The sequence below is a fragment of the Bubalus kerabau genome, chromosome 5 (assembly GCF_029407905.1).
Source record: "Bubalus kerabau isolate K-KA32 ecotype Philippines breed swamp buffalo chromosome 5, PCC_UOA_SB_1v2, whole genome shotgun sequence".
Taxonomy (NCBI): domain Eukaryota; kingdom Metazoa; phylum Chordata; class Mammalia; order Artiodactyla; family Bovidae; genus Bubalus; species Bubalus kerabau.
In genome coordinates, this window is record NC_073628.1 from 131,477,264 (window position 1) to 131,502,944 (window position 25,681).

The window sequence follows — 25,681 nt, forward strand, 5'->3', positions numbered from 1 at the left end:
TGGCATCTGGTCCCATCACTTCATGGCAAGTAGATGGGGAAACAGTGGACACAGTGTCAGACTTTATCTTTTGGCTCCAAAATCAGTGTAGATGCTGACTGCAACCATGAAATTAAAAGACACTTGCTTCTTACAAGGAAAGTTATGACCAACCTAGATAGCATATTAAAAAGCAGAGACATTACTTTGCCGACAAAGGTCTGTTACGTCAAGGCTATGGTTTTTCCAATAATCATATATGGATGTGAGAGTTGGACTATAAAGAAAGCTGAGTGCCAAAGAATTGATACTTTTGAACTGAGGTGTTGGGGAAGACTCTTGAAAGTCCCTTGGACTGCAAGGAGATCCAACCAGTCCATTCTAAAGGAAATCAGTCCTGAATATTCATTGGAAGGACTGATGCTGAAGCTGCAACTCCAATACTTTGGCCTCCTGATGGGAAGAACTGACTCATTGGAAAAGACCCTGATGCTGGGAAAGACTGAAGGTGGGAGAAGGGGATGACAGAGGATGAGATGGTTGGATGGCATCACTGACTCAGTGGACATGAGTTTGAGTAAACTCCGTGAGTTGGTGATGGACAGGGAGGCCTGATATTCTGCAGTCCATGGGGTTGCAAAGATCGGACATGCCTGAGTGACTGAACTGAACTGATGGTCAATTAACAATGTTGTGTTAATTTTAGGCATACAGCAAAGTGATTCAGTTATGTGTATACACATGTCCCTTCCTTATCCCTATTTTCCCAAATAGGTTATTACAGAATATTGAGTAGAGTTTCATGTGCTATATAGTTGATCATTGTTGATTATTTTATATATAGTCGTATTTATTTTCATCTCAAACTACTAATTTATCCCTCCCCTGACCATTTTTACCCTTTGGCAACTGTAAGTTTGTTTTCCAAGTCTGTAAGTCTACTTCTGTTTTGTAAATCAGTTCATTTGTATCACTTTTGAGATTTCAATATTAGTAATATATATTTGTCTTTGTCTGTCTGACTTCACTTAGTTGGTAATCTCCAGGTCCATCCATGTTGTTGCAAATGGCATTATTTCATTCTTTATATGGCTGTCATATTCCATTGTGTGTGTGTGTTTATGTGTGTGTGTGTATACATATATATCTATATCTATATCTATATCTATATATATCCTCTTTAGTTTTTCACCTATTTGACACTTACGTTGCTTCCGTGTCTTGGCTATTGCAAATCCTGCTGCTGTGAATACTGAGGAACATGTACAGTGTTGAATTGTTTTTCTCTGGATATATGCCCACGTGTTGGACTGCTGGATCATGTGGTAGCTCTCCTTGTAGTTTTTCAGGAACCCCCATATCGTAATCCATAGTTTGTCCCAATTTATATCCCCACAAACAGTGAAGGGGTGTTCTTTTTTTCTCCAAATCCTCTCTGACATCTAGTATTTGTAGCCTTTGATGGTGGCCATTCTGACTGGTGTCAGATAATACCACATTGTAGGTTTGATTTGCATGTCTCTGATCATTAGAGATGTTCAACATCTTTTCACATGATTTTTGACTATCCACATGTCTTCTTTAGAGAATTGCCTGTTTAGATATTCTGCATATTTTTTATTTTTTTAATATTGAGTTCCATGAGTTGTTTGTATGTTTCGGACATTAATCTTTCATCAGTCCCTTCATTGGAAGATATTTTCTCCCACTGTGTAGATTTTCTTTTCACTTTGCTTATGGTTTCCTTTGCCGTGGAAAAGGTTTTAGGTTTAATTAGTTCCCATTTGTTTATTTTTGGTTTTGGATCCAAAAAGATAACTATTGCAATTTATGTCAAAGAGTGTTCTACCTATGTTTACTGCTAAGAGTTTTATAGTATCCAGCCTTATACTTAAATGGTTAATCCATTTAGTTTATTTTTTTGTATATGATTTTAGAGACTGTAATGATTTCATTCTTTTATATGTAGCTGTCCAGTTTTCCCAGCACCTTTTATTGAAGGTACTGTCTTTGCTCCATTGCATATTCTTGCTTCTTGCATCAAAGATTAATTGGCCATAAGTACCTGGGTTTATTTCTGGGCTTCCTATTCCATTCCATTGGCCTGTATTTTTATTTTTGTGCCACGAACATACTGTTTTATGACTATAGCTTTGTCCAAAGTCAGGGAACCTGATTCCTCCAGATGATTTTCTCTCTCAGGATTGCTTTGGCTATTCATGTACTTTATGTTTCCATAAATTTAAGCAAATTTTGTTCTAGTTCTCTGAAAAATGCTGTTGGTAATTTGAAAGATATTGCATTGAATCTGTAACTTACTTTTGGAAGTACAGTCATTTTGATGATATTGATTCTTCCACTCCAAGAATAGGTATCTTTCCATCTGTCTGTGTCATCTTCAGTTTCTTTCATCAACATCTTACAGTTTTCAGAGTACAGGTTTTTGTCTCCTTAAGTAGGTTTATTCCTAGATATCTTGTTCTTTCTGATGTGATGGAATTGTTTCATTAATTGCTCTTTTTGACCATTTGTTAGTGTATAAAAGTGCAAGAAATTTCTGTGTACTAATTTTGTATCCCGAAACATTACCCAATTCATTGATAACATCTAGGAGTTTTCTGGTAGCATTGTTAAGATATTCTCTATATGGTATAATGTCATCTTCAAACAGTTGACAGTTTAATTCTTCTTTTCAAATTTGGATTACCTTTATTTCTTTTTCTTCTCTGACTTCTGTGGCTAGGACTTCCAAAACTATTTTGAATAAATGTGAGAATGGATGTTTTTGTCTTGTTGCTGATCTTAAAGAAAATGTTTTCAGCTTTTCACTGTTGAATTTAGCTGTGGGTTGTCATATATAGCCTTTATTATGTTTCGGTAGGCTCCCTCTATACCCACTTTCTGGAGAGTTTTTATAATAAATGAGTGTTGAATTTTGTCAAAAGCTTTTTTCTGCTTCTATAGAGATGATCATATGTTTTAATTCTTCAATTTGTTAATGTTGTGTACCACATAGATTGATTTGTGGATTGAAGGCAGATCCCACTTGATCACAGGGTATGATCGCTTTAATGTTTTTTGGGGTGTTAGATTTGCTAACATTTTGTTGAGGATTTTTGCATCTATGTTTATCATGATATCGGCTTGTCATTATCTTTGTGTGTGTGTGTTATCGTTGTCTGATTTTGGTATCACAGTGATGGTGGCCTTATAGAATGAGTTCACAAGTGTTTCTTCCTCTGAAATTTTTGGAAGATATTGAGAAATATGGGTGTTAATTCTTCTCTAAATGTTTGGATTCGCCTCTGAAGGCATCTACTGCTGGACTTTGGTTTGTTGGGATTTTTTAAATCACCATTTCAGTGCTTATGATTGGTGTGTTCATATTTTCTGTTTCTTCCTGATCAGTCTTGTAAGTTATACCTTGTAATTTGGCCATTTCTTTTAGGTTGTCCATTTAATCGACATATAGTTGCTTGTAGTAGGTGCTTATGATTCTTTATATTTCTGTGATGTCAGCTTTAACTTCTTTCATTTCTAATTTTATCAATTGAGCCTTTTCCTTTTTCTTCTTGATGACTCTGCATTAAAGATTTATTGTCTTTCTTTTCAAAGAACCAGTTTTTAGTTAAACGGATCTTTTCTATTGTTTTCATTGTCTCTGTTTCACTTATTTCTGTTCTGATCTTTATGATTTCTTTTCTTTTACTAACTTTGGGTTTTGTTTTTCTGTCTCGTGTTGTTTTAGGTGTAAGATTAAGTTGTTTATTGTAGATTTTTCTTCTTTCCTGAGTTAAAATCATGTTGCTGCAAACTTCCCTCTTAGAACTGCTTTTGCTGTTTCCCTTAAGATTTGGATTGTTGTGGTTTCATTGTCATTCATCTCTTTTTTTCTTTTTCTCATTGACCCATCTACATGTTTGTGGTTTTTAGAATTTTTTTTTTTTTTTTTTTGTAATTACTTTCTAATCTCAGAGCATTGTGTTTGGGAAAGATGCTTGACATGATTTCAATTTTCTTAAATTTTATCAGGCTTCATTTATGGCCCAAGATGTCATCTATTCTGGAGAAGCTTCCCTATGCACTTGAAAGTCTATTCACCTCTTTCAAATGGAATGTTCTTTAAATATCAATTCAGTCTGCTTAGTCCACTGTGCTATTTTTCTGTTGATACAAGGGTTGTGTTATTAAAGTCCTCCAGTACTATTGTGTTACTCTTTTCCCTCTTATTGCTCTTAGCATTTGCCTTACATATTGAGGACCTCCTGTGTGGGTGTGTATATATTTACAATGTTTATATCTTCTTCTTGGATCAATCCCGTGATCATTATGTAGTGTTATTTTTTGTTTCTTGCAACTGTCTTTATTTTAAAATCTATTTTTCTCATATTATATTGATACTTCAGCTTTCTTTTGATTTCCTTTGCGAGGAATACCTTTTTCCATCCCCCCCCCCCCACACACACACACCATTTTCAATTTCTGTGTGTCCCTAGGCTTGAAGCTGGTCTCTTGTACACAGTATATAAGTGGTTCTGGTTTTTGTACCATCAGCCAATATATGTTTTTTTTGGTTGGAGCATTTAATCCATTTACATTTAAGGTAATTATGATATGTATGTTCTTACTACTATTTTGTTAATTGTTTAGGATTTGTGATCATAGTTCTTTTCCCTTCCAATTTTGTTCTCTGCTCCTATGATTTGTGGATATCTTTGTTGTATTACTATTGCTTTTTGTGACTCTATCTATTGTAGTTTTTGGTTTGTGCTTGCCACAAATTTTTGATATAGCAGTCTATATATACAAGTTTTTTTAAGTAGCTGGTCTCTGACTTTCAAATGCATTTACCATTTGCTGCATTTTACTCTTCTTTTCTCATCATTACTTATTTTGGTATCATATTTGTTTGTTGATGATTTCCTACTGTTACTATATGTTTCTCTTTACCAGCTTTACAATTTGTGATTTTCTTGTTTCTGGTTGTGACCTCTTTTTTTTTCTTTCTTTCCTATAGATGTTCCTTTAGCATTTGTTCTGAAGTTGGTTTGGTGGTGCTGAATTCTCTGATCTTTTGCTTCCCTGTAAAGCTTTTGATTTCTCTGCCAACTCTGAATGAGAGAGCCTTGTGGTAATAGGGTATTCTTGTTTTGAGGTTTTTTTCCCTTTTTTCACTTTAAATGTATCCTGTGACTCCTTTCTGTCCTGCAGAGTTTCTGCTGAAAAATCAGCTGGTGGCCTGGTGGGGACTTGCTTGTATCTTATTTGTTGCTTGTCCTGCTGCTGCTGCTGCTAAGTCGCTTCAGTCGTGTCCGACTCTGTGCAACCCCATAGATGGAAGCCCACCAGGCTCCCCCGTCCCTGGGATTCTCCAGGCAAGAACACTGGAGTGGGTTGCCATTTCCTTCTCCAATGCATGAAAGTGAAAAGTGAAAGTGAAGTCTCAGTCGTGTCCGACTCCTAGCGACCCCATGGACTGCAGCCCACCAGGCCTTTCCATCCATGGGATTTTCCAGGCAAGAGTACTGGAGTGGGCTGCCATTGCCTTCTCCAGTTGCTTGTCCTGTGTTGCTTTTAACATTTTGTCTTTGTATTTACTTTCGTTAATTTGATTAGTATGTCTTAGCATGTTCTTCCTTGGGCTTATCCTGCTGTTGGTCCTGCCGTGGGCCTCACTTTAACCCTGGGAATGCTGACAGTAGGCCCTGCTGTTTCTCAGGTGTTTCTTTTAAGATTGGAATATAATTACTTTGCAATATTGTGTTACTTTCTGCTTTACCACGAAGGTCATCAGCTTTATGTATACATATATCCTGTCTCTTAAGTCTCCCTCCCGCAGCCTCCCATCGCACCACCCTATGCCATCACAGCGCACTACGCCGAGCCTGAGCATGGTGCTGTGTGCTCTGCAGGCACAGAGCAGCTATCAGGTTCCCACGAGCTGCTGTTTTTGCACATGGTACTGTATAGAGGTCAGTCGTAATCTCCCAACTTATCCTACCCTCCTCTTCCTCCCCCAACTCCATGTCCACATGTGCATTCCCTATGTGTGTCTCTATTCTTGCCCTGCAGTGGTTCACCAATACCATTTTTCTGTAAATAGTGTCCATATATGTGCATTAATATACAATGTTTTTCTCTTTCTGACTTCACTCTGCAAGACAAAAACTGTAGGCTCTTCCCCATCACTAAAATGACCCCCCCTTTTTTTTTTAAACAATTCAGTAACATTCCATTATATATATGTATCTTCTTTATCCATTCATTTGCTGATGGACATCTAGGCTGCTTTAATGTCCTGGCTATTGTAAAGAGTGCTGCAATGAACACTGGGGTGCATGTGTCTTTTTGAATTATGATATTCTCTGGGTATATGCCTAGGAGTAGGATTGCTGGGTCATTGTGGTTCTAATTTTAGATTTTAAAGGAATATCCATACTGTTCTGCATAGTGACTATATCAATTTACATTCCCACCAACAGTGTAAAAGGGTTCCCTTTTCTCCACACCCTTGCCAGCATTTATTGTCAGTAGATTTGTTGATGATGGCCGTTCTGACTGGTGTGAGGTTATACCTCACCGTAGTTTTGATTTGCATTTCTCAAATAATTAGTGATGTTGAGCATCTTTTCATGTACCTCTTGGCCATCTGTATGTCTTCTTTGGAGAAATGTCTAGGTCTTCTGCTCATTTTTTAATTGGCTTCTTTTTTTTGATATTGAGTTGCATGAACTGTTTGTATATTTTGGAAATTAATCCTTTGTCACTTGCTTCATTTGCATTTACTTTCTCCCATTCTGAGTGCTGTCCTTTCATCTTGTTAATGTTTCCTTTGACATGCAAAAGTTTTTAAGTTTGATTAGATCTTATTTTATTTTTGTTTGCTTCCCTTGTGGCTCAGATGGTAAAGTGTCTGCCTGCAATCCAAGAGACCCAGGTTCGATCCCTGGATCGGGAAGATCCCCTGGAGAAGGCAATGGCAACGCACTCCAGTACTCTTGCCTGGAAAATTCCATGGACAGAGGAGCCTGGTATGCTACAGTCCATGGGATTGCAAAGAGTTGGACAAGACTAAGCAAATTCACTTTTTTTCTTAGTTTCATTACACTAGGAGGTGGGATAAAGAAGATCTTACTGTGATTTATGTCAAAGTGTTTTCATGATGTGTTCCTCCAGGACTTTTATAGTGTCAAGTTTTACATTTAGGTCTTTAATCCATTTAGAGTTTATTTTCATATATGGTGTTAGGTAGTGTTCTAATTTCATTCTTTCACATATAGATATCCAGTTTTCCCAGCACCACTTAATGAAGAGACTGTCCTTTCTCCATTGTATATTCTTGTCCCCTTTGTCATACATTAGGTACCATAGTTGTATGGACTTATCTTTTGGATTTGTATCCTGTACTGCTTGTCTATATCTCTGTTTTGGGGCCAATACCATATTGTCTTGATTACTGAGGCTTTGTGGTATAGTCTGAAGTCAGGAAGGTTGATTCCTTCAGCTCCATTTTTCTTTCTCCAGATTGCTTTGGCTACTCAGGTTCTTTTGTGTTTCTAGCCAAATGATAAACTTTTAGATTTTGATTCTGTTAAAAATTACATTGGTAGTTTTATTTGGATTGCATTGAATCTGTAATTGTTTTGGGTAGGATAGTCATTTTTATAGTATTCTTTCAATCCAAGAACATGGTATATTTATTCATCTATTTTTTTCATCTTTGATTTCTTTCATCATTGTCTTACAGTTTTCTGAGTACAGGTTTTTGCCTCCTGGGTAGGCTTATTCCTAGGTATTTTATTACTTTTGTTGCAATGGTAAATTGCAACTAGAAATAAGAGACTGTTTCCTTAATTTCTCTTTTACTCTTTTGTTGCTAGTGTATGCAGGAGATTTTTGTGCATTAATTTATATCTTACAACTTTACCAAATTCATTGATTAGGTCCAGTAGATTTCTGGTGGCATCTTTAGGATTTTCTATGTATAGTATCATGCCATCAGCAAATAGTGATGATTTTATTTCTTCTTTTCCAGTTTGTATTTCTTTTTATTCTCTGATTGCCATGGCTAGAACTTCCAAATCTATGTTGGATAAGAGTGGCAAGAGTGGACATCCTTGTCTTGTTGCTGATCTTAAAAGAAATGCTTTGCTTTTCATGATTGAGAATGATGTCTTGTTGCTGATCTTAAAAGAAATGCTTTGCTTTTCATCATTGAGAATGATGTTTGCTGTGGGTTTGTTGTATATGGCCTTTATTATATTGCCCACTCTCTGGAGAATGGGCACTCTCTGCTCACTTTCTGGAGAATTTTTGTCATAAATGGATGTGGAATTTTGTTAAAAGCTTTTTCTGCATTTATTGAGATATCATATGGTTTTTGTGTTTCAATTTGTTAATATAGTGTATCACATTGGTTGATTTGCATATATTGAAGAATCCTTGCATCCCTAGAATAAATCCCACTTAATCGTGGCATATGATCCTTTTAATGTGTTGTTGGATTCTGTTTGCTGGTATTTTGTTGAGGACTTTTGCATCTGTATTATTCAGTGATATTGGTCTGTAATTTTCTATAATTTTTTTTGTGTGTGATATCTTTGTCTGGCTTGGGTATTTGGGTGATGGTGGCCTTATAAATCAAGTTTGGGAGTTTCTTTCCCTCTGTAATTTTTTGGAAGAGTCTGCAAAGGAGATATGTTAGGTCTTCTATAAATGTTTGATAGAACTTGCCTTTGAAGCCATCAGGTCCTTGACTTTTGTTTGTTGGAAGATTTTTAATTACTCTTTCAATTTCATTACTTGTGATTGGTCTGTTTATATTTTCTATTTCTTATTGGTCCAGTCTTGGAAGGTTGTACCTTTCAATGAATTTGTCCATTTCTTCCAGGTTACCCATTTTATTGGCATATAGTTGCTTTTGCTAGTACCATATGATCCTGTGTATGTCTTCAGTGTCAGTTGTAATTTCTTCTTTTTTATTTCTAGTTTTATTGATTCAGATTTTCTCCTTTTTTCCCCTTGAGTCTGGCTTAAGTTTTATCAATTTTGTTTATTTTTTCAAAGAACCAACTTTTACTTTTATTGATATTTGCTATTGTTTTCTTTGTTTATATTTTATTTCTGCTCTTTTGTCATTTCTTCCCTTCTGCTAACTGTGGATCCTTTGAGCTTCTTTCTCTGGTTGCATTAGGTGGAGGAGCAGATTGTTTGAGTTTTTTCTTATTTCTTAAGGGGAGAATGAATGGCTATAAACTTCACTCTTGGAGCTGCTGCTGCTGCATCCCACGGCTTTTGGGCTGTGCTTTCATTGTCATTTGTTTCTACGTGTTTTGTAAATTTCCTGTTTCATTTCCTCAGTGATCTCTTGGTTATTTAGCAGCATATTATTTAGCCTCCATGTGTTTGTGGGTTTTTTTTTTTTAGTTATTTTCCTGTAATTGATTTCTAATCTCATAGTGTTGTTGGAAAAGATGCTTGATACAGTTTCAGTTTTCTTGAGTTTACTGAGGCTTGAATCATGACCCAAGATGTGCTCTATCCTGAAGGATGTTCCCTGTGCACGTGAGAAGAAAGTGAATGCTGCTACTTTCAGGTTGAATGTTTTATGTAAATATTAATTAAGTCTATCTGGTCTATTGTGTCATTTAAAGCTTGTGTTTCTCTCTTGATGATTTTTTCTCTTTGATATTTTCTCTCTTGATGATTTGTCCATTTGTGTAAAGGGAATATTAAAGTCCCCCACTATTTTTGTGTTACTGTTGGTTTCTCTGTTTTTGTCTGTTAGAATTTGCTTTATATATTGAGGTGTTCCTATAGTGGTGCATAAATACAATTGTTATATCTTATTCTTGGATTGATCCCTTGATTATTATGTTGTGACCTTGTCTCTTGTAACGATCTTGCTGTTAAACTATTTCGTCTGATTTAAGTGCAACTCAAGCTTTCTTTTTTTAATTGAATGTTTAAACTATTTTTAATCGAAGTTTAATTGCTTTATAATGTTTTAATTTACACTGTATAACTACATGAACCGGCTATACATATATTGAGCGACTAAGCACATACATATATCCACCCGCTCTTGTGCCTTCCTCCCATGCCCCAAATCCCACCCCCAGAACTGTCCAGTTTTTCCAGCACTACTTATTGAAGAGGCTTTCTTTTCTCTATGGTATATTCTTGCCTCCTGTGTCATAGATTAGGTGACCATAGGTGTAGGGGTTTATTCCTGGGCTATCTGTCCTTTACCATTGATCTACATGGCTGTTTTTGTGCCAGTACCATGATGTCTTGATTACTGTAGCTCTGTAGTCTAGTTTGAAGTCAAGGAGGCTGATTTCTCCAGATATGTTTTTCTTTCTCAAGATTGCTTTGGCTACCCTGGGTCTTTAGTGTTTCCATACTAATTGTACAATTTCTGTTCTAATTCTGTGAAGAATGACCTTGATAATTTGATAGGAATCGCATCGAATCCATAGCTTGTGTTGGGTAGTGTATTCATTTTCACAATATTGATTCTTCCAATCCAAGAATATGGTATATTACTCCATCTGTTTGTGTCATCTTTGATTTCTTTCATCAGTGTTTATATTTTTATGAATATAGGTCTTTTGCCTCCTTCAGTTCACTCACTCAGTCGTGTCCGACTCTTTGTGACCCCATGGACTGCAGCATGCCAGGCTTCCCCGTCCATTACCAACTCCCGGAGTTTACTCAAACTCATGGCCATCAAGTCGGTGATGCCATCCAACCATCTCATCCTCTGTTATCCCCTTCTCCTCCCACTTTCAGTCTTTCCTAGCATCAGGGTCTTTTCCAATGAGTCAACTCTTCGCATCAGGTGGCCAAATTATTGGAGTCTCAGCTTCAGCATCAATCCTTCCAGTGACTGTTTAGGATTGACCTCCTTTAGGATGGACTGGTTGGATCTCCTTGCAGTCCAAGGGACTCTCAAGAGTCTTCTCCAACACCTCAGTTCAAAAGCATCAATTTTTCAGTGCTCAGCTTTCTTTATAGTCCAACTCTCACATCCATACACAACTACTGGAAAAACCATAGCTTTGACTAGACAGACCTTTGTTGGCTAAGTAATGTCTCTGCTTTTAATATGCCGTCTAGGTTGGTCATAGCTTTTCTTCCAAGGAGCAAGCGTCTTTTAATTTCATGGCTGCAGTCACCATCTGCAGTGATTTTGGAGCTCCCCCTCAAAAAAGTCTCTGTTTCCATTGTTTCCCCATCTGTTTGCCATGAAGTGATGGGACTGGATGCCATGATCTTAGTTTTCTGAATGTTGAGTTTTAAGCTAGCTTAAAACTTTGCCTCCTTAGGTAGGCTTATTTCTAGTTATTTTATACTTTTCCTTCCAATGGTAAGTGGGATTGTTTTCCTAATTTATTTTTTTTATTGTTAGTATAGAAATACAAAAGATTTTCATGCATTAATTTTATATACTGAAATTTTACCAAATTCATTGATTAGGTCCAGTAGATTTCTGGTGGCATCTGTTTTTAAGATTATTGTTTTTTCTGTTTTGGTTTTTTAAAATAAAGGTCTCCAAAAAAATAGCACTCAGGATTTTTGGTAAAATTTTATTTTGCTTTTATATATGTATACATATTATATATGTGTGTGTTATATTGTGATATAAAATGTATTTTTTAATCAAAAAAGTTTGCAGTCCACTGTAGTTGATTATATTGGCAAATAAAAGCACAAATTAACCTCAAAAACTTGTTTTTAAAATAATTTATTTATTTTGGGCTGTGTTGGGTCTTTGTTGCTGTGCGTGCTTTTCTCTAGCTGGGGCAAGTGGTGGCTACTCTCTGTTGCTCTGCAGTGGCAGCTTTTACTGTGGAGCACGGGCTTTAGGGCACACGAGCTCAGTAGCTGCAGCATACGGGCTGGTATTTGTGGCTCCCAGGCTCTATCGTATCGTGGTGCACGTGCTTCGTTGCTCCACGGCATGTGGGATCCTCCCAGACAAGGGATCAAACCTGTGTCTCCTGCGTTAGCAGGTGGATTCTTTACTCCTGAACCACCAGGGAAGCTCCTCTGGTGGCATCTTTAGGATCTTCTATGTATAGTAACATGTCATTTGCGAACTCTGACAGTTTTGCTTCTTTTTCAGTTTGTTTTTCTTTTATTTTTCTTCCCTGATTGCTGGGCTAGAACTACCAAAACTACATTGAATAAGAGTGGTCAGAATGGACATCCTTGTCTTATTCCTGATATTCGGAGAAATGCTTTCAGTTTTTCACCATTGAGAATGATGTTTGCTGTAGGCTTGTTATATATGGCCTTACTATATTGAGATGTGTTTCCTCTATGCCCACTTTCTGGACAGTTTTTACCAAAAGTGGGTGTGGAATTTTGTCAAAAGCTTCTTCTGCATCTATTGAGATGATCATGTGGCTTTTATTTTTTAATTTATTAACATGGTGTATTGCATTGGTTGATCTGCATATATTGGAGAATCCTTGTATCCCTGGAATATATTCCATTTGATCACAGTGTATGATCCTTTTAATGTGTTTTGAATTCTGTTTGCTACTCTGTTATGAGGATTTTATTTTCTCATCTGTGTTCATCGGTGATACTGGCCTTTACTTTCTTTGTTTTGTTATATCTTTGTGTGGTTTTGGTTTCACTCTACAATGGTGATATCATAGAGTGAATTTAGAGTGTCCCTCCCTATACAATTCTTTGAAAGAGCTTTGAGAAGGAAAGGTGTTAGGTCTAACATAAATGTTTGCTAGAATTTGCTTGTCAAGCCATGAGGTCCTGCACTTCTGCTGGAAGATTTTTAATTACTGTTTCAGTTTCATTACTTGTGATTGGTCTGTTTATATTTTCTAATACTTCCTGTTTCATTTCTTCCAGGTTGTCCATTTCATTGGCATATAAGGATCTCTTATGATCCTTAGATCTACAGCGTCATTTGTGATTTCTCCTTTTTCTAATTTTATTAATTTGAATCCTATCCAATTTTATTTCGAGTCTGGCTAAAGGTTTATCAATTTTATTTTCTCAAAGAGCCAACTTTCATTTTATTGGTATTTTTAATTTTTTCTTCTGTTTCATTTATTTCTGCTCTGATTTTTATGATTTCTTTCCTTTTGTCAATTAATTGAATTCTAATTACCTTACAATGTTGGGCTGGTTTCTGCAGGACAATCAGAATCAGCTTAAAGCATAGAAACATCCCCTCTGTCTGCAGCCACCCTCTCACGCCCCCACCCAGTCCCATCCTTCTAGGTTGTCGCAGGCCACAGAGTCGAGCTGTTTCCCACTAGTTCTCTGTTTTAAACACTGCAGTGTGTATATGTCAGTGTTGCTCTGTTTGCCTCACCCTCTTTCTTTCCCCTTTGTGAATACAAGTCCAGTCTCTACGTCTGTGTCTCCATTCCTTCCCTGCAAATAGGCTCATCAGTACTATTTTTCTAGATTCCATAAACATGTGCATTAGTATATGATGTCTGATTTTCTCTTTCTGACTTCACTATGTATGACACTTTGGCTTTATTCACATCACTACAAATGACCCAATTTTGTTCCTTTTTCTGGCTGAGTAAGATACGCAGATGACACCACCCTTATGGCAGAAAGTAAAGAGGAACTAAAAAGCCTCTTGATGAAGGTGAAAGAGGAGAGTGAAAAAGTTGGCTTAAAACTCAACATTCAGAAAACTAAGATCATGGCATCTGGTCCCATCACTTCATGGGAGATAGATGGGGAAACAGTGGAAACAGTGTCAGACTTTAATTTTGGGGCTCCAAAATCACTGCAGATGGTGACTGCAGCCATGAAATTAAAAGATGCTTACTCCTTGGAAGGAAAGTTATGACCAACCTAGATAGCATATTCCAAAGCAGAGACATTACTTTGCCAACAAAGGTTTGTCTAGTCAAGGCTATGGTTTTTCCTGTGGTCATGTATGGATGTGAGAGTTGGACTGTGAAGAAGGCTGAGCGCCAAAGGATTGATGCTTTTGAACTGTGGTGTTGGAGAAGACTCTTGAGAGTCCCTTGGACTGCAAGGAGATCCAACCAGTCCATTCTGAAGGAGATCAGCCCTGGATGTTCTTTGGAAGGAATGATGCTAAAGCTGAAACTCCAGTACTTTGGCCACCTCATGCGAAGAGTTGACTCATTGGAAAAGACTCTGATGCTGGGAGGGATTGGGGGCAGGAGGAGAAGGGGACGACAGAGGATGAGATGGCTGGATGGCATCACCGACTTGCTGGACGTGAGTCTGAGTGAACTCTGGGAGTTGTTGATGGACAGGGAGGCCTAGCGTGCTGCTATTCATGGGGTCGCAAAGAGTCAGACACAACTGAGTGACTGAACTGAACTGAACATTCCATTGTATATATGTACCACAACTTCTTTATCCATTCAATCTGTCCATAGACATTGAGATTGCTTCCGTGTCCTGCCAGTAAATAGAGCTGCAATGAACATTGGGGTACATGGGTCTTCTTGAATTATTGTTTTCTCAGAATATATGTCCAGCCGTGGGATTGCTGAGTAATATCGTAGTTTTATTCCTTGTCTTTTTAAGGAATCTTCATACTGTTCTCCATAGTGGTTGTATCAGTTTATGTTTCCTACAACAGGGAATGTAAACTTTTCTCCACACCCTCTACACATTTATTGTTTGTAGATTTTTTGATGGTGGCCATTCCAACCAGTGCGATGTGATACCTCACTGCAGTTTTGGTTTTTATTTCTCTGCCTAATGAGTGATGTGGAACATACTTTCATGTGTTTGGCCATCTGTATGTCGTCTTAGGAGAAATGTCGGTTTAGGTCTTTTGCCTTTTTCTTGATTAGGTTGTTTTTCTGATGCTGAGCTGCACAAGCTACTTGCGTATTTTGGATATTAATCCTTTTTCAGTTGTTTAGTTTAAAATTATATTTCCCATTCTGAGGGTTGTCTTTCCATCTTGTTTATAGTTTACTTTGCTGTGCAAAAGCTTTTAAGTTTAATTAGGTCCCATTTGTTTGTTTTAGGTTTTGTTTCCATAACTCTAGGAGGTGGGTCAAGGAGGATCTTGTGGTGATTCATGTCAAAGAGTGTTCTATGTTTTCCTCTAAGAGTTTTACAGTTTCTGGACTTTCATTTAGGTCTACAACCCATTTTTTTAGTTCATCTTTGTGTATGATGTTAAGAGTATGTTCTAATTTCATTTTTTCACATGTAGTTATCCTGTGTTCCCAGTGCTACTCATTGAAGAGGCTATCTCTCTTCTCCATTGTCTATTGCTCCTTTGTCAAAGATTAGGGGCCCATAGGTGTGTGGATTTGGGGGGGGGTGCTTTTTTCCTTCTTCCATTGAACGCTATTTCTGTTTTTGTTTCAGTACCATATTATCTTGATTACTGAAGCTTTGTAGCGTAGTGTAAAGTCAGAAAAGTTTATTCCTCCAGCTCCATTTTTCTTTCTCAAGATTGCTTTGGCTATTCGGTTTTTTGTGTGTGATTCTATACAAATTGTAAAAATTTTTTGTTGTAATTTTGTGAAAAATGTCATTAGAATTTGGTAAGAGACTACACTAATAAGTAGATTGTTTGGGGGTAGTTTAGTCAATATTGATTCTTCTGATCCAAGAACATGGTCTATTTTCTTATTTGTCTTTGACTTCTCTCAGCAGTGCCTTCTAGTTTTCTAAATACAGGTCTTTTGTATCCTCAAATAGGTTTATTCCCAGGTATTTTATTATTTTTGTTGCCGTGGTAAAGGCATTTTTTTCCTTTTTCTCCTTCTGATTTTTCGTTGTTAGTGTATAGGAAGGCAAGGGATTTCTGTGCTTTAACTTTGCATCCTGCAGCTTTGCAAAATCATTGACGAGCTCTAGTAGTTTTCTGGCAGGATCTATGTACAATATCATGTCATCTGCACAGTGACAGTTTTACTTCTTCTTTTCTAGTCAGGATTCCTCTTTTTTTTTCTTCTGATTGCTGTGGCTAGGACTCCCAATACTATGTTGAATAACAGTGGCAAAGAGTGGGCAGCATTGTCTTGTTCTTGATCTTAGAGGAAATGCTTTCAGTTTTTCACCATCGAGAATAATGTTTGCTATGTGTTTGTCGCATATGGCCTCTCTTATGTTGAGGTAGGTTCCCTCTTTGCCTACTCTCTGGAGAGTTCTTTTCATACATAGATATTGATTTGTGTCAAAAGCTTTTTCTGTATCTATGAGATTATATGTTTTTTATTCTTCAATTTGTTAATATGGTGTATCACACTGATAGGCATTTATTGAAGAATCCCTGGGATAAATTCCACTTGATCATGGTGTCTGATTCTTTTAATGTACTAACGTTCAATTCTGTTTGCTGGTATTTTTTTAATATAAATTTATTTATTTTAATTGTAGGCTAATTATTTACAATATTGTGGTGGTTTTGCCATACATTGACATGGATCTGCCACGGGTGTACATGTGTTCCCCATCCTGACCCCCCTCCCACCTCCCTCCCCATCCTATCCCTCTGGGTCATCCCAGTGCACCAGCCCCGAGCACCCTGTCTCATGTGTCAAACCTGGACTGGCAGTCCATTTCACATATGATAATATACATGTTTCAATGCCATTCTCTCAAATCATCCCACCATCGCCCTCTCCCACAGAGTCCAAAAGACTGTTCTATACATCTGTGTCTCTTTTGCTCTCTCGCATACAGGGTTATTGTTTCTGTTATAGTTTCTGGTCCATATATATGCGTTAGTATACTGTATTGGTGTTTTTCTTTCTGGCTTACTTCACTCTGTATAATAGGCTCCGGTTTCATCCACCTCATTAGAACTGATTCAAATGTATTCTTTTTAATGGCTGAGCAATATTCCACTGTGTATATGTACCACAGCTTTCTTATCCATTCGTCTGCTGATGGACATCTAGGTTCCATGTCCTGGCTATTACAAATAGTGCTGCGATGAACATTGGGGTACACGTGTCTCTTTCCCTTCTGGTTTCCTCAGTGTGTATGCCCAGCAGTGGGATTGCTGGGTCATATGGCAGTTCTATTTCCAGTTTTTTAAGGAATCTCCACAGTCTTCTCCACAGTGGCTGTACTAGTTTGCATTCCCACCAACAGTGGGAGAGTGTTGCCTTTTCTCCACACCTTCTCCAGCATTTATTGCTTGTAGACTTCTGGATAGTAGCCATTCTGACTGGTGTGAAATGGTACCTCATTGTGGTTTGGATTTGCATTTCTCTGATAATGAGTGATGCTGAGCATCTTTTCATGTGTTTGTTAGCCATCTGTATGTCTTCTTTGGAGAACTGTCTATTTAGTTCTTTGGCCCATTTTTTGATTGCGTTGTTTATTTTTCTGGATTTGAGCTGCAGGAGTTGCTTGTATATTTTTGAGATTAATTCTTTCTCAGTTGCTTTGTCTGCTGCTATTTTCTCCCATTCTGAATGCTGTTTTTTCACCTTGCTTATAGTTTCCTTCATTGTGCAAAAGCTTTTAAGTTTAATTAGGTCCCATTTGTTTATTTTTGTTTTTATTTCCAATACTCTGGGAGGTGGGTTATAGAGGATCCTGCTGTGAATTATGTCGGAGGGTGTTTTGCCTATGTTTTCCTCTAGGAGTTTTATAGTTCCTGGTTTTATGTTTAGATCGTTAATCCATTTTATTTTTGTGTATGGTGTTAGAAAGTGCTCTAGTTTCCTTCTTTTACAAGTGGGTGACCAGTTTTCCCAGCACCACTTGTTAAAGAGATTGTCTTTTCTCCATTGTATATTCTTGCCTCCTTTGTCAAAGATAAGGTGTCCGTAGGTGCATGGATTTATCTCTGGGCTTTCTGTTCTGTTCCATTGATCTATATTTCTGTCTTTGTGCCAGTGCCATACTGTCTGGATGACTGTGGCTTTGTAGTAGAGCCTGAAGCCAGGTAGGTTGATTCCTCCAGTTCCATTCTTCTTTCTCAAGATTGCTTTGGCTATTCGAGGTTTTTTGTATTTCCATACAAATTGTGAAATTATTTGTTCTAGTTCTGTGAAGAATACCGTTGGTAGCTTGATAGGGATTGCATTGAATCTATAGACTGCTTTGGGTAGTATACTCATTTTCACTATTTTGATTCTTCCCATCCATGAACATGGTATATTTCTCCATCTATTTGTGTCCTCTTTGATTTCTTTCATCAGTGTTTTATAGTTACATATATATATATATATATATATATATATATATAGGTCTTTTGTTTCTTTAAGTAGATATATTTCTAAGTATTTTATTCTTTTCGTTGCAATGGTGAATGGGATTGTTTGCTTCTGTTTTCTCATTGTTAGTGTATAGGAAAGCAAGGGATTTCTGTGTATTCATTTTATATCCTGCAACTTTACTATATTCATCAATTAGCTCTAGTAATTTTCTGGTGGAGTCTTTAGGGTTTCTCTGTAGAAGATCATGTCATCTGCAAACAGTGAGAGTTTTACTTCTTCTTTTCCAATCTGGATTCCTTTTATTTCTTTTTCTGCTCTGATTGCTGTGGGCAAAACTTCCAAAACTATGTTGAATGGTAGTGGTGAGAGTGGGCACCCTTGTCTTGTTCCTGACTTTAGGGGGGTTGATTTCAATTTTTCACCATTGAGGATAATGTTTGCTGTGGGTTTGTCATATATAGCTTTTACTATTCCTGCTTTCTGGAGGGTTTTTATCATAAATGGATGTTGAATTTTGTCAAAGGCTTTCTCTGCATCTATTGAGATAATCATATGGTTTTTATCTTTCAATTTGTTAATGTGGTGTATTACGTTGATTGATTTGTGGATATTGAAGAATCCTTGCATCCCTGGGATAAAGCCACTTAGTCATGATGTATGATCTTTTTAATATGTTGTTGGATTCTGTTTGCTAGAATTTTGTTAAGGATTTTTGCATCTATGTTCATCAGTGATATTGGCCTGTAGTTTTCTTTTTTTGTGGCATCTTTGTCAGGTTTTGGTATTAGGGTGATGGTGGCCTCATAGAATGAGTTTGGAAGTTTACCTTCCTCTGCAATTTTCTGGAAGAGTTTGAGTAGGATAGTTGTTAGCTCTTCTCTAAATTTTTGGTAGAATTCAGCTGTGAAGCCGTCTGCTCTTGGGTTTTTGTTTGCTGGAAGATTTCTGATTACAGTTTCAATTTCCATACTTGTAATGGGTCTGTTAAGATTTTCTATTTCTTCCTGGTTCAGTTTTGGAAAGTTGTACTTTTCTAAGAATTTGTCTATTTCTTCCAAGTTGCCCTTTTTATTGGCATATAGTTGCTGATAGTAGTCTCCTATGATCCTTTGAATTTCTGTGTTATCTGTTGTGTTTTCTCCATTTTCATTTCTAATTTTGTTGATTTGATTCTTCTCCCTTTGTTTCTTGATGAGTCTGGCTAATAGTTTGTCAGTTTTATTTCTCTTCTAAAAGAACCAGCTTTTAGCTTTGTTGATTTTTGCTATGGTCTCTTGCTTCTTTTGCATTTATTTCTGCCCTAATTTTTAAGATTTCTTTCCTTCTACTAACTCTGGTATTCTTCATTTCTTCCTTTTCTAGTTGCTTTAGGTGTAGAGTTAGGTTATTTATTTGACTTTTTTTAAGACTTTTTTTCTTGTTTCTTGAGGTAAGGCCGCATTGCTATGAACTTTCCCCTTAGCACTGCTTTTACAGTGTCCCATAGGTTTTGGGTTGTTGTGTTTTCATTTTCATTCATTTCTATGCATCTTTTGATTTCTTTTTTTATTTCTCCTGTGATTTGTTGGTTATTCAGCAGCGTGTTGTTCAGCCTCCATATGTTGGAATTTTTAATAGTTTTTCTCCTGTAATTGACATCTAATCTTACTGCATTGTGGTCAGAAAAGATGCTTGGAATGATTTCAATTTTTTTGAATTTACCAAGGCTAGATTTATGGCCCAGGATGTGATCTATCCTGGAGAAGGTTCCGTGTGCACTTGAGAAAAAGGTGAAATTCATTGTTTTGGGGTGAAATGTCCTACAGATATCAATTAGGTCTAACTGGACGATTGTATCATTTAAAGTTTGTGTTCCTTTGTTAATTTTCTGTTTAGTTGATCTATCCATAGGTGTGAGTGGGGTATTAAAGTCTCCCACTATTATTGTGTTATTGTTAATTTCCCCTTTCATACTTGTTAGCATTTGTCTTACATATTGCGGTGCTCCTATGTTGGGTGCATACATATTTATAATTGTTATATCTTCTTCTTGGATTGATCCTTTGATCATTATGTAGTGTCCTTCTTTGTCTCTCTTCACAGCCTTTATTTTAAAGTCTATTTTATCTGATATGAGTTGCTACTCCTGCTTTCTTTTGGTCTCTATTTGCATGGAATACCTTTTTCCAGCCCTTCACTTTCAGTCTATATGTGTCCCTTGTTTTGAGGTGGGTCTCTTGTAGACAACATATATAGGTCTTGTTTTTGTATCCATTCAGCCAGTCTTTGTCTTTTGGTTGGGGCATTCAACCCATTTACATTTAAGGTAATTATTGATAAGTATGATCCTGTTGCCATTTACTTAGTTGTTTTGGGTTCGAGTTTATACACCCTTTCTGTGTTTCCTGTCTAGAGAATATCCTTTAGCATTTGTTGGAGAGCTGGTTTGGTGGTGCTGAATTCTCTCAGCGTTTGCTAGTCTGTAAAGCTTTTGATTTCTCCTTCATATTTGAATGAGATCCTTGCTGGGTACAGTAATCTGGGCTGTAGGTTATTTTCTTTCATCACTTTAAGTATGTCCTGCCATTCCCTTCTGGCCTGAAGAGTTTCTATTGAAAGATCAGCTGTTATCCTTATGGGAATCCCCTTGTGTGTTATTTGTTGTTTTTCCCTTGCTGCTTTTAATATTTGTTGTGCTTGATCTTTGTTAATTTGATTAATATATGTCTTGGGGTACTTCACCTTGGGTTTATCCTGTTTGGGACTCTCTGGGTTTCTTAGACTTGGGTGACTATTTCCTTCCCCATTTTAGGGAAGTTTTCAACTATTATTTCCTCAGGTATTTTCTCATGGCCTTTCTTTTTGTCTTCTTCTTCTGGGACTCCTATGACTTGAATGTTGGGGCATTTAACATTGACCCCGAGGTCTCTGAGGTTGTCCTCATTTCTTTTAATTCTTTTTTCTTTTTTCCTCTCTGCTTCATTTATTTCTACCATTCTATCTTCTACCTCACTTATCCTATCTTCTGTTATCTTCTTATCCGTTATTCTACTGGTGGTTCCCTCCAGAGTGTTTTTTATCTCATTTATTGCATTATTCATTATATATTGACTTTTTTATTTCTTCTGGGTCCTTGTTAAACATTTCTTGCATCTTCTCAATCCTTGTCTCCAGGCTATTTATCTGTGATTCCATTTTGATTTCAAGATTTTGGATCATTTTCACTATCATTATTCTGAACTCTTGATCAGGTAGATTTCCTATCTCTTCCTCTTTGGTTTGGTTTGGTGGGCATTTATCCTGTTCCTTTACCTGCTGAGTATTTCTCTGCCTTTTCATCTTGTTTATATTGCTGAGTTTGGGGTGGCCTTTCCATATTCTGGCAGTTTGTCTTTCCTCTTTATTGTGGAGGTTCCTCGCTGTGGGTGGGGTTGGATGGGTGGCTTGTCAAGGTTTCCTGGTTAGGGAAGCTTGTGTTGGTATTCTGGTGGGTGGAGCTGGATTTCTTCTTTCTGGAGTGCAATGAAGTGTCCAGTAGTGAGTCCTGAGATGTCAGTGGGTTTGGTGTGACTTTGGGCAACCTGTATATTGAAGCTCAGGGCTATGTTCCTGTGTTGCTGGAGAATTTGTGTGGTATGTCTCGCTCTGGAACTTGTTGGCTCTTCGGTGGTGCTTGGTTTCAGTGTAGGTATGGAGGCTTTTGATGAGGTCTTATCAATTAATGTTCCCTGGAGTCAGGAGTTCTCTGGTGTTCTCAGGTTTTGGACTTAAGCCACCTGCCTCTGGTTTTCAGTCTTATTCTTACAGTAGCCTCAAAACTTCTCCATCATTTCTGAGTGAGTGTTCGGGGACTCAGACATGCGCCTTCTAGACATGCGCCTTCTTGTTCTTTCTCCTGAGTTCCTTTCATCACCTGCCCCTTTGGCCGCAGTGTTTGCTGGTACTTTGTTGTGGATTTTTGCATCTATGTTCATCTGTGATATTGGTCCATAATTTTTAAAATTTTGTGATGTCTGTCTGGTTTTGATATCAGAGTCATGGTGGCCTGCTAGAATGAATTTGGGAGTTTTCTTCCCTCTGCAAGTTTTTGAAATTGTTTGAGAAGGATAGGTGTTAGGTCTTCTATAAATGTTTGATAGAATTTGCCTGTGAAGCCATTTATTTGGCCCTGGACTTTTGCATGTTGGAAGATTTTTTAATCAGTTTTGATTTCAGTGCATGTGATAGGCCTACTCATGTTTTCTGCTTCTTCTTGGTTCAGTTTTGGAGGATTGTACTTTTCTAAGAAATGGTCCATTTCTTCCAGGTTGTCCATTTTACTGGCATATAGTTGCTCATAGCAGTCTGTTATGATCCTTTGTGTGTCTGTTAAATTCTTTTTCACTTCTAATTTATTGATTTGAGTCTTCTCCCTTTTTTTCTTGATTTGTCTCACTAAAGTGTTATCAATTTTATCTTCTCTAAATACCAGCTTTTACTTTTATTGATTTTTGCCATTGTTTCTTTTTCATTTATTTTGCTCTGATCATTATCTGTCACTGCTTCCACTTTCCCTCATCTATTTGCCATGAAGTGATGGGACTTGATGTCATGATCTTAGTTTTTTGAATGTTGAGTGTCAAGCCAGTTTTTTCACCCTCCTCCTTCACACTCACCAAGAGGCTCTTTAGTTCCTCTTCATTGTCTGTCATTAGGGTGGTTTCATCTGTGTATCTGAGGTTGTTGATATTTTTCTTGGCAATCTTGATATCAGTATTTTAATTTTCAACAGATTTACCTAAAGCATATATGAGTGTAAGCAAAGAAACCTGAAAATCCTTTCATAATCTTGAAATCAAAATGCCCAGGAACCTTTCTTTCACCTTACAGATATGGTTAAAAAATCAATATTAATCCTCCACAACAACCTCCAAGAATAGTGTTCCTTCATTTTCATACAGTATGTTCTTTTCCTGTATGTGTATGGTCACCACACTGTTAAATATAATTATTATTGATGAGAAATAATTTTAATTTGCTGTAGTTTTTTTTTTTTTTTTTAAAGACAAGTTTCAGGCGTCAATCAATCATCCTTTTCTTAGAAATTCAAATAGTTTTCTAACAGTTTTACATTAAGCTTATCCCTTATGGAGGAAGCCTATAATATAAAAGAGAACTTCTTCCTAACATCTGTTTCACAAATTGAGATTTTTGCCTACTGGGTTGTATCCAATTCAGACATTTATCAAATCTCTGAAAACTCAGCTCAATTAAAATTATTTAAGTTTATATTTTGGAGGAAACTGGATAAAATACCAAGTGAATACCATCAATGTATTTTGATATCTCAGTCTGAGTCCTCAAATTAGAAACTGCAATTATAAAAAGTAATTTGTAAATTTGAAAAACATTGTTGCTCTGATGTTTAAATGGTGTTACTACAAACAAACACCATGAATATGGAACAGTCATCATTTTTTAAAGTAGGTTTGATTTTAAAGTTAGAATAGTGAAGAGTAAGAAGTTTGTCTTGAAGGCTGGTTCTTGAACATGAGCAAAAATGTTGAAGTAGTAGATAAACATGTGGAGATTCTGACAAGGACATTTAGGTGTTTTCAAAACCCCTGCATGTCAGTAACGGGCTCCACAATAAAAAATCCATGGTGTGCCTTTCCTTGTCCTCAGCATCACTCAGCCAGCAGGTGTTCCCTGAGTTACCATGCATAGACAGGCGGTGCTCATCCATTGCCCACAGAGGTGTAAACAAAACCAAGAGGAAGGAAGGGGAGAAAGGGAGGGAAAGCTGCCACAGAGAACATGTGTGCACACAACGAAGATGCGTGGAAATTGAATTAATCGAGCTAGGGAGGCAGAAGGGGCAATTAATTAATACCATCTTCCAAAAAGGTATCGGGTACTCAAAAACTTCCCCAGTGCACTTTGTCAAGAAGCCTTAATATTCACAGGAGAGAATGTGTGTTAGGCGCACCACCTTAATTTCCATCCTGTGTTCCTGCCTCGCAGCGTGAAGCTGGATCCCTGTCAGGCTCCCATCCCAGCCAGGCCGCATGTTGCTATGTGACACGGAGGACACCACTTGCCTCCTCGGTTCCTCAGTTTCTTCCTGTCTACAAAGGACTGATCACAGCATCTACTCCAGAAACCCTAGGAGCACCGTCTAGGTTTGTTTTTTTCATCCTTTTGTAAACTGCATTGCTGGTTCTACTGAAGAGGCAGGTTCAAGAGCCACGGGATTCTATAAAATGTAAGATGTTTCTAGTTCTGGTTTATGGTTTTATGTTCTGAACACCCAGCCGTTCAAATGAAATCAGACACTTAGGCATATTTTCTGTCTCGCGAATTGCAGCTGTCCTTTGGGACCACGGGGGCTGAGGGCAAGGGTTGGTCTTAGGATCACCCTGTCTCTTGCCAGATCCAAGGATTCTCAAGTCCCTCATGTAAAATGATGTGGTTAGTCCCGTATAACCTATGCACATCCCCCGTGTACTTTAAATAGTCTCTCGATTTCCCGAAAGACCTGATTCAGTGTAAGTGCCATGTAAATAGTTGCCAGTGGGAGAAACATTTAAGTTTTGCTTTTTGGAACTTTCTTGAATTAGTATTTTCAGTCTGGGTTGGTTGGACCTGTGGGGACGCATGGATACAGAGGGCCGACTGTATGTGGCAGCTGCAATGTACACAAAGGTTTCTTGACATTATAAATTCATTCTAAGGACAGACTTCTATTTTAAATAGAGGAATATTCAGGGAAATCAGGTGACAGGACCACACGAATGGCAGAACTTGGGGAAGGTCTTAATTCACCCAGAAACCTTCCATAGTACACTATTTAATTTTTACCCTGTTAATACTGTTTTTTCCATAAATGTGTAAAGTTCTGTGTGTTCTATAATTCATTGTCACTTCTAGGCAAGGAGATTCTCACTCACAGCAAAATAATACTCCAAAAAGAACACTCTCATTTTCACACAAGGAAAATCCAGCCAGGTTTCTGTATCTGCATCTGTAAAATTAAAATTGCATCATTTTTCTCAAGACACTGAGAGAGGTACTGAGATCAACCTCTGTGATGGTAGCAGGCACAGTTTTAAAAATTAAAAATCCATCTAAGTTAGCTATATCTTAAGATTTCAAGGATACTGTCTCTCTTCTCAAGGGAAGACCTTTGCTTCTATGCAAAGTTCAGCATATCATTCCCAGAAATTCTGCACCCAAGGGAAACTTTATGCTTAATTCAAGTTTGACTTTTGCTCTAGGTGGGCCCGAGAGCCCCTGGAAATCAGTGCACCTTCCCAGGCTGGGGAGCGCTGTTGACACCCTCTATCTCTTATCTATCCATCCACGGCTTTTCCATGAAGGTCAGTACGTCCTGGTCTGGCTTGGCTGCTAGCCCTGTTCTGCTGACCTTACTGACACTGACGTACCTCTTCTGTCGTTTATGAGCCTCATGAAGTTGGCTGCCCAGACATGAGACACTGGACGCCTCCCTCCCCAGCAGGCCTGCCAGAAGGGCTTAGACCTGGGTTTACACGGCAGCAGTCCTAAGG

At 37.6% G+C, this 25,681-nt stretch overlaps 1 long non-coding RNA gene across 5 annotated transcripts in view; it reads left to right on the forward strand.

The window, feature by feature from the left end:
* Positions 1 to 25,681, forward strand: part of LOC129653439 (uncharacterized) — a 62,836-nt gene that overhangs the window by 29,215 nt on the left and 7,940 nt on the right. For all 5 annotated transcript variants that reach the window (XR_008715128.1, XR_008715126.1, XR_008715129.1 and 2 more), the window contains one exon: positions 24,138 to 24,295. This is a non-coding gene — a long non-coding RNA (uncharacterized LOC129653439). The remainder of the gene's footprint in view (positions 1 to 24,137; positions 24,296 to 25,681) is intronic.